This window comes from Montipora foliosa, chromosome 6 (assembly GCF_036669935.1).
Source record: "Montipora foliosa isolate CH-2021 chromosome 6, ASM3666993v2, whole genome shotgun sequence".
Taxonomy (NCBI): domain Eukaryota; kingdom Metazoa; phylum Cnidaria; class Anthozoa; order Scleractinia; family Acroporidae; genus Montipora; species Montipora foliosa.
In genome coordinates, this window is record NC_090874.1 from 50733885 (window position 1) to 50743884 (window position 10000).

General features: G+C 38.7%; 1 protein-coding gene and 1 pseudogene across 1 annotated transcript in view; one reads left to right on the forward strand and one right to left on the reverse strand.

Annotated features, from left to right (window-relative positions):
- Positions 1 to 6558, reverse strand: part of LOC138005724 (uncharacterized) — a 9924-nt pseudogene extending 3366 nt beyond the window's left edge.
- Positions 6559 to 9278: 2720 nt separating this feature from the next.
- The window catches only part of LOC138007652 (uncharacterized), a 6474-nt gene continuing 5752 nt past the window's right edge, over positions 9279 to 10000 (forward strand). Inside the window, exons 1-2 of the mRNA XM_068854688.1 lie at positions 9279 to 9383; positions 9686 to 10000. The exon at positions 9686 to 10000 is cut by the window's right edge and continues 79 nt beyond it. The gene's annotated coding sequence lies outside the window, so the exon portion shown is untranslated. The remainder of the gene's footprint in view (positions 9384 to 9685) is intronic.

A 10000-nucleotide genomic window follows, 5' to 3' on the forward strand; every position in this document is an offset into this window, starting at 1 on the left:
TTTAATATTTTTAAAGTATTCGTAAATATTTTTAAATTTCAGTCTTCAAATCCATTGATTATTACTATATTATTGTATGCTATTGTTATAGTTCCATTTTAAAATTTACATAATTCAGCCGTGAGGCTGCAAAGTGATCTATCTATCTATCTATCTATCTATCTATCTACCAGTTCTTTTATACTCACTTTCTCAAAAATCTTCTCTTCAACAAGAAGTGCTAGGAGGGCAAACATGAACCGGTTCTTGTTTTCCCTAACACAGTTGTCAAACTGTAGATATAGAACAGGGGGTAGGTCATATTCATCAGCCCAGTAAACAAGAACATCCAAAAGGACTGTCATGGTCAGATTGGAGTCATGAGGAAATTGATAGTAATCAAATGAGCCAAGTTCCCACAGTTGTCAGAGCAGACATTGCCTTGCTGAGACGTCGTACACTTGGAATGTTTGTTGTGTGCTGATCCATACCATCAGCGATGTTGGCCATGTACTTACAAGGAAATTTTCTTGCCTTGTAGCGGTGAAGATAGTAGACTCGTCTTTCTTGCCTGTGGAAGTCATGCACAACAACACATCAGTAAGATTTCAAAGTATTCCATACAGCAGTAATACTGCAAAATTAAACAATTAAAAGATAAAAAGGCATGGGAAATATTGTCTGCATTACATGGCATACAAGGACACCTATTCAGCACTGAATTCCCTTAAATTAAGAACTTTAACTTACACTTTCTCCTTAGTCAAGAATACTGCAGTGGCTGTATGCAACAATACTATTAATTGGCACAAAGCGCCTGTGCGACATAATTATAGTAACAATCCATAATGGTCCAATATTACTAGAAAGTGCTATGGGAAAAAGCCGAGTCCTTTTCACATTAATTTTATCCTGCAGTACAGGGTGTACTAGGTAAAATTAATATTTATAGCCAACTTCGAATTATTAAAGTTATCATATCCAATCACTGACAGTAGATATTGCTTCATTTTACTTCTTGATACTGTCAAAAATGTTGCTTACCAGACTAATTCAAGATGAAGCTTAAGCAAGTGATCAATCTGGGCTCTCTTAGCTTTGTCCACAGTTTTTTCTTTTTCTTGCTTGTACCTTGTACAATCTGTACACTTGGTGAAGCGATTTTCCTGTGGAATTTTAAATGAGCATGGCAACAACATGTAACTAAGTGCATGTACAGAAAAAAGTACACCTTTCATGAGCTCAAAACTAAGAGAGAAAATTGGTGAGATCAACACAAGAACAAACTGAAATGACTTTCATGCACTCAAAATATGAACACTACTTGTGAGAGGTGACTGGAATGTTGATTGAACAATTTGGAGTACCTTAGGAATAATGACATGGCTAAAGTGCTTGTCCCAGAGACTGTAAAAGTGAGATAGCGATATGGTTGGTTGGTTGAGAGTTTTGTTTTCTTCCAGCATTTTTTTGTAGATATCGCTTTTGCTGAAGCATGATGGCAGATGAATACCACCATTGTCTAGTTGGTGGTCTCCAATACAGTTAACAAAGAACTGCAACCAAGCAATGCACTCTGCTATCTTGCTCATTACTGACTTTCTTCCCTTGTTACCATGCTCAACCATTGTGACACCATCTTTAAACTTTTTCATAATGCGACGAAAACTTTCCTTGCTCAAATTGTGTGCTTGAAGCCATGCTACACGACATACACCTTTTCCTCGTATAAAGAATACAGTTTCATATTCTCCAGATTCACTGAGTTGGCTTTGTTGATGGAGGATTTCTAGGAAATAGTTTTGCTTTCCTGTCTGCTTCCTATTCTCTGCATATTCCAAGTCCTCAATAGACAAGTGTCTCATGCACCTCTTTTCACAGCAGATTTGAGTGAGGACCCATAAAATTTCTTCATCTCGTCTGAGACGCACATCTAACAATGAGAATTTACAACAACAAATCAACATGTGATGATGTATTCTTTAGCTAGCATGATGAACCTTTTTTTTTCACACTTTGAAGAATTAACAGATTGTTTGAAGTCAGAGGATTGAGGTAATTAATAATTATTATAATTATTATTTTCTACAGTACCTAGACAAAGGCCAAATATGGAAGAGAATGGAAATAATGCACATATTATATCATATATTACAGTACCATAACCAAAAGTTAGTCATTATGAGGATACAATCTACCTTTATTTTAAAAGCCGGATGACTCTGCATCATTAAAAAAGCTGTACAAATCAATTCCACTCAAGTAACAAGTTCCTCACTAAAAAAACTATCCTTTCCTATCCATAATATACAGGATTGCCAGCCAGTCTAACAAGTGTTAGCAGTCTGGCCCTTTACCTGGTGTTTAAAACAAGCAACTACACTAGAAAATATTTGGTGTTGAAAACACTACTGTACATGTATGTAAAGTTCTACCATGTATTTTCTCTGAAAGAATTCCTGATGTAACTTTAGAGACTAACCACTTCTAGCTGGCATGCTAATGCTAATGCTCGTCCCAGTCCCTTGTTGTAGGTCATGGATTCACTGATCACCTGGTAAGGTTGATTCACGTGACGAGGGTGCCAATTTTTTTGAAAGGTACAGTATTAAGGTTACAAGTCAGTGCAAGATTTTGAGGATTTGGAAAACCACTCATAAGACAATAATTTACCATAAACTTTCTCACAATTTAAAAACATCTTGGGCAGTTTTTTTTTTCAAACATGCAGATGTAAAACTTTGAAACCTTTATCATCACGCTGACCTGCTAGCTGCTAAAAGGTGGTGAGAAGAGCTAGAGCAAGAGACTGGCCTTACCCCCTACCCTTGCGACATGTATCTAATATCAAGCTCCGTGCCTCTGCCTCACACTTAATGCTTAGCATAATAAACAGCCTTCTATGAAGGCTAAACCTCTAATGACAAAATGACCGCGAATGTCATAATTATCACATCACTATTTAGAGAGGGCATAATTTTCCCTAAACCAGGTATCAAATGGGGATGTTGTCCCTTCAGTATCTAAGTCTAGGTAAGGGAAAGACTTCATCTCCACAAACTCTGGCCTGTATTTCCTTGAGTGGTCCTCGATCTTAAGGAACGGTGAACAAAGACGATAAATATAGCCCTTTTTATATTCTGCAACTTGTGTGCACCGTCTAGTTGGAGCACAATGACTTTTGTTCATACATGATATGACATCTACATATTTCAAAATCTTCATGTTCCAAGTACTAGCAGTTTTGAAAATTGAGGAAGTTCCAGAAAATGTAGGTCCTTTTGCCTTGGTTGCCATTCCTAGCATCAAGGCACTTCGCTTTTGACTCGCTATTTTGAGTGATCCCTTCTTAGTAGTTTCCTCTCTATCAGTAATTATAATGTCCACATGTTTGTTGAGGAATGACTTAACAGAAGCCTTTGACACATTCTGAAGCCACTGAACTACTCTTGACAACATTTTGTCTGATTTTGATACATCTAAAAAAATTGTTTTTCCTTGGACACTTGAAACAAACCAATGTGAATCTGCAATTACAATAAATGAGGTGAATCTATTAGTAAAATACTTGGGTGTTTGTTGTTTTGTGAAATACTGTACATGTAGTTGTGACAAAACTTTACCTTGTGGTGTATTAATGTCTGTTGGTTCCTCAAATGGCAGTTCATTGGCATCTATCCAACTATCATCATCATCCAGACAAATTAAGTCTGTGCAGGGGTAGATTACAAAAATACATTTACTTAGCTGAGCTAGGAGTGATTAATAATCCATACATGTACGTATCTAAATCCATCTCTTGTCTCTACAAGTAGTACAGTAACTCTTTTATATTGAACTTGAAAAATTCATTCAACTGTCTTGTGAAACCTTATATGACACATTTTTGGAAAAATTTACCTTGAGTCATTCAGTCGTAATTTAGATGTTGAGTCTTGCTGAACCCATGATCTTCGTTTAAAATCATGCTCGAAGATAAAATTGGGCTCTTTAACATATTACAGCTTTTACGGACACACTGGGCACATGATTATTGCCAATGATCAATGAGTAATTGATGACTAATCAAGAGGCCGCAAAATGTTTGGTCATTGACTGGTCATTGATTGCATCGATCAGTCGTTGATTGAATTGATTAGGCATTGATTTGATTGCAAAATATCGAAAACGGCCCGTGTTAGACTGGTGGTTAATTCGTTTGTTTGTAGCTTGGCCTGTGAAAATTCTACAAAGATTTCAAACAAGATGTCCCATTCACAAAAATACACCTTTCTGGACTCTTTTCAGTTTGTCCAAAAAATTCCAGCAACTCCATCTTCTGATGGCACTCTTTTACTCAATGACAAAATTCTCTCAGAAAGCGAGGGCCACCAGCACAGATGGGAGATGCAACAAAAGAAATTGAAGGAAGCAGAAGTTGTTTTGTTATTAAATAAAGAGTTGGGTAAAGTGAAACACTGCACAATTAAGCATCATCTGAGTGTATTTCTGATTAGCACTTCACCTTTCAAAATGCCGGAAGGTCATTTGACTTTTGTGAAGGCATAATTTCGTCAACAGGAATGCCAGTCATAAAGAAAAATATGTCCAACACAGATAAAAGAATCACAAACAAAAAAAGTGGAACAAGAAAGCCAGAAATGTGTCTTTTGTGCCCAGTATAATAGTCGACAAGTAATCGATGGGTCATCGATGAGTAATCAACAACATCAATACGTAATCAATTACATCAATGAGTGATTGATGTCATTGATGAGTAAGCGATAGGCCACAAAATTTTTGGGCTTCAAATACTCATGGATTACCAATTGATGTCATTCATCGTCAATTAATTATGCCTGGTGGTTACCAGTCAACAATTATTGTTGCCTGAGATCTAGGCAAATAGTGTTTGCCAGTACAAGCATTGAAACCCCTCTGTCATATGAGAGAACACAAAATACATGTAAATGTAGGTTATTGACCAAGCGTGAGGTCAAGATTGCTGGATATTGGTCAAGTTCTTTATTTGGGTGTCTATAAATACACAAAAAAAGAACAACGCCAGGATCCAGTCATCTTGACCTCACAAGCTTGGTCAATATAGGATTTATTATATGGGATAACATAAAACACCAAAAAAAATTATCTTTGATCCTGCGGGACTAAGCGAGAACTCCCGAGCGGGCAGTATAGCTCCAGCATGAGACCGGCATGAGTTGGTATCGGCCTCCATGCATTTCTTTTTATGCGTTTGCATGAGACCGGCCTGACAATGAACTCAGACCGATCTGACTTCGTCTCGGTTGCTGGACCGAGACGAGAAATTCTCATACCGGTCTGAGTTCGTACCGGTCTCATGTGTATCACAACAAATCTCAGACCGGGTCCAGAAATTTCAAGCCTGCATGCTTTTGGGTCAGCCATTTATTTATTAGAAAAACACATATCGTTTTCATCCCGAAACCAGGCACCAAGCATCTCGTGCCAGTTTCATGTAAACATGCAGCTGCAAAAATTTCATACCGGTAAGAGTTCATACCGGTCTGAGTTTGTCTCGGTCTCATGTAAATACGCCCTTACACTGTAAGACTTATGTAGACGTAGAATAACAGCTTAAAGTGCCCCTGTGATAAAAAAAACCACTTCCTTTTTTCCTTCAGATTTTGAAAGTGTGTTTGCTTAACACCTGACTGGCAAAATTTTGAGCTTTGATTTTTATCCAAAGGCCGTTTACTTTGAGTGTAAGTTTTGGATTTCACGGTCCGCCATTACTCACGTTCAAAACTGACCGTCTGACCTCAGACAGTTGGATCCAGGGAAAAGTGATGTCAGAGGCTCACTAGCTTAAAATTTCAGCGTGTGAACGCGGCTCATTTTATATGCAAAGCGTGAGTTTAAAAGTCTGAAAGCTCAAAACCCCCGTGCTGCATATTAATTCTGCGGTGTACACACGTATTGCATTCTTAAACTAGTGACCCTTTGACGTCATTTTCTCCTCGATCCAGCTCTCTCAAGAACATAATGGCGGACCATTAAATAGGAAAATTACAGTTAAAATAAAGAGGTGTCTTTTTGAAAGCAAGGCTTAAAACGTGGGTCACTTGGTGTTTTGTTAACATAGTTTTGAAATCCAAAGAAAAATATGAATTGATTTTTTGGTCACAGGGGCACTTTAATATCCGTCGACTTAACAAATTTATTACCTTTCATGTCAGATGGATGTTCATGTTCTTCCGCATTTTCACTCGATTCCACGGCAACGGTATTCTCCAAAGGATCAATGCTGGTACTGTCATCAATATTGACCCAGGCTGGTTCTGTGTGTGGATCGTTGTTCGATTCAAAATGATTTTTTTCTGGACTACCATGCTCGCTGGCGCGATCGCTGTAAAATGACGGTTGCGAACATGTGGAGTTTGCGTCATTCAGGTCAATCCACCTAGATTCAAACAGTGGCCATCTCTTTGTTGGTGTTTCCTGAGTACTTGTATCGCTACATGTATCTGAATCATGAAGATTTATCCACGTACCGACACGTTTCACTGGGGTACTCGCTTCAAGTGGCCTAAATTCGCATTCGCTTCGGTTTTCATCCATTACTGCCAACTACGTACTGTCAGGTCTTTCGCGAAACTTAATCGATGTGATCTTTATGGCCTTCCCGTCTATCTGTAATATGCGAAGAGGTTTCAGCTGTCTTAGCGCATCTGGCATTGAAAGATTTCGGTACACCACTGAGACGTCGAAATGAAAATAGGGGGTAAAGTTCACGTGCTCATCAATTTACCGGAAATTGGAGAATCATATTGTTGACGTCACCATTTACAGACCCCTGCACACAAATGATTTAGACACTTTATTAAGAGGACACCCTCCTCAACCTTATTATTTTGTTGGCACATTTTCTGTCCCTAATAGATGTGCTATTCCTTTTTCCATTAGTTGGGTTTCTTGGCTCGCCAAGGACCGCCAAGCGCTAAAATTTACGACTCAATCACAAAAGAACAAAGAAGATCTTGTCATTGATCATCAGTGATCTTTGACAAATACAACTGAACCGCTTACTTTCACTCTTAGAAAAAAAAATAATTTGACGCTCAGAACGACAATGATTCGTCAGCTCCAGGATAGATAAACTGCATGAAGTTTACCAAAATGCCATACAGTATATTTTAAAGTTGCAAGTAATTAACACGCAGGCAATACGGCGTTCTCAATATTTTCACACATGTAAATTTTCCGATCATGTAGATTTATACACCTAGGGTGACGTGTACGTAAGCGACCTACCCAAATTGTAGTCAATGGTAGTTTGAATGAATTTAATAGAGTAAAGCTGTGACGATTATAATCACCCCCTTGCCATGGTCCACTGTTAAGCCTATGTGAAATAACCCTGTGTGCCAGAGGTTCTTTTTTTTTTCTCTCTATTTGGGGGAGACGCAATTGAGCGATTGCGAGATTTCGGCTTTTACTTAAATTTTGATTTCCTGCCAATCAGGGCGAGGTGTGAAACAGTGATCAAGCGGCATCCGAGCCGCTTTTCAAGTCAACATAACTGCATCGTGATTGTTAAGTTCGAGTTACTGTTCACTCTGCTCTGCTGGTGCGGTGAGGCTGACAACCAAAAGCAGTCTTTTCATCTTTCGACTTGTCATTTCTCTTGTCATTGCAACTCAGTATATCGGATAGTAATGGGAAAAAGTACGGCAGATAAATTGTGGTGTATAAGAGTTGTGTCTGGAGCTGCATATCTGTTTAAAGGAGGCAAGAAAGTTGACAATTTTCTGAACATCGTTGGAGCGGAAGAGCTAAACGTGGACACCGCAGCTGGAACATCAAGTTCAGTGACTTCAGTCTCAAGATCGTCCCCCACAGCAAAGAAACTCTTGAAGATAACAGTGTAGTTGCTAGTAATTTGCTTCAAGAAAACTCAGTCATCCTGCGCTGATAAAATTCTGTTCCTAGTTGAGGACAGCTGTAGAACATGATAGAGAGCTAAATACAAATAAATTCAGTCTTGAAAAGTGCGGTCATATACACTATAGAATTGGCCATCGAAAAATGATTAGCGACTCTCCCAAACTGCCTGGACTCTATACCCGGAGCTTAACTTGAATTCTCTAATCTTTAAGCCGTCCTGAGTCTTATACTCACTGCACATCAGTAACTTCAGTCACTCTATAATATATCTACGACAGCGAGTGCACGGTCATCTAAAATAACTGTTGTATAAAGGAGTCCACGGATTTTCCGTCCGATCTCGGATCCGTTTTACGTGCGGTAGTCTCGGTTTTGGGTTTTTAAATTTTAAGCGAGTTTAACGTACGTAACAGGAGACATGGACTACTGTGGAATGAAGGGACACTCAAATTTGGGGTAACTTTCAAGGAAAAGTAGGCGGCGAGTTTACGTGCATTAGACGATGAATTTCGCCGGCCAGTCTTCGTTTTCGGGGTCTGTCTTTATAAGTACCTTCCAAGTTCTCGTAGGTGGATCGCCGATATGAACTTCAAATCGATTTCCTACGGTTATCAAGTAGGAAGTTATTCAAGTAAATTTGATCATGAAAGTTGACTATTTTGTGAAACGAAGTGACCATGGAACGAAGTGACTGTAATTCGAGATGACTAAATAACGGCTAAATAACGGTGTTGACTTATAAGTTTATGTAAGTGTCGGGCAGTGAACCCGACATAATTTGCATCGCACAAATCATATTGGAATAAGTATACAACGCAGTGATTGAGTGTTGACGATCGGGGGCTTATTTTCCTTGACACTCAGAGTTTGTGACAGTTTTCTGCTTGTAAAGACGAGTTGTACGTTAACATTTTTTACGCATTGTTTCACATTTTAGATATTCGTATCACACGTTATACTTTTTCGCTTTTTAACTTGATAATGGAGTAACGTAGCGCCGAAACGTTGTTCGCTTTTTGAAATGTGTTTTAAAAATCTTTTAGCGTTTAACTTCTTAAGCAATTTAAACGAGTTTAAACAAGTTTTTTCAACTCGCAAAAGCATCGGGCAAATAACCCCATCGTCTGACGCATTCTTGTTTTCTATTTTGTTGCAGCTGGAATTTGTCCCCTCACCGAGTGGTGCATACCAGTTTGCCAGTGTAAATCCACGCTACTTTAATAAGCTAGATTGCAATGACGTCTTTAAGAAGATCGAAAGCAAAACAGCAGACGGTCTTGCTAATGATATAAGCAAGGCGTTACAGGAAATGCGTGCACCGCCGCCGGTGGCCTTCAGACAGCGTGTTGAAGAAACGCAACCTACGCATGCCCAAAAGCGGCCGCTGACCCCACTTTTCAGTGAGCCTTGTTCCTCGAAAAGGCACAAAGGAGCTTCGAATTCCGAAACGGGTCATGTGAAGAGCGTTCAAGCAAGGTGCGACGATTGCCAGTTGGATAGTAAGTATCCAGTCATTGAGAAGAATAAGTTAAATGGATATATGTGCATCTGTAATGGATAGGTCAAGGGGTAGACTTGCTATTAAAACTTTATGTAAATCTAACTGGTGTTTTTTCATGAGGTAAAATTTTAGATGATGACAGGCTATTTTCAGTTACATTGAAGAAATATATTAAACGAGAATAAGTTACTTTTGATTTGTGAATAAAAGGGAAAAATCGCTGTTAAATGAACGTGAATGTCCTGATGTATGAAAAGTCCAAAACTAGTTTAAGCTTAAATGTTTTTTTGCTAATTGCAGATAAAGCACACTTCATTCCAATTGAGAAACTGGTTCTGCCACCCAGAAATAGACAGATAAGGGAAGTGGATGATGGATTTTTAAAGCAACTGATCAGAAATATGGAGGATCAGCCTACTGGAAACTACGAGGCATTGTTGTTGCTGCCAAGGGCATTAAAAAGAAGGAAGAATTCAACAGTGAAAAAATTGCTGATTATGAGTATGAGGTTCTTGGAGGAACTCATGTGACCTTGGCAACAAAGCACCTCCATGAAAAATTCCCAGAAAGCCCGAATTACAGTGGAAGAGTTTCAAGGATTTATATTGGATTGCA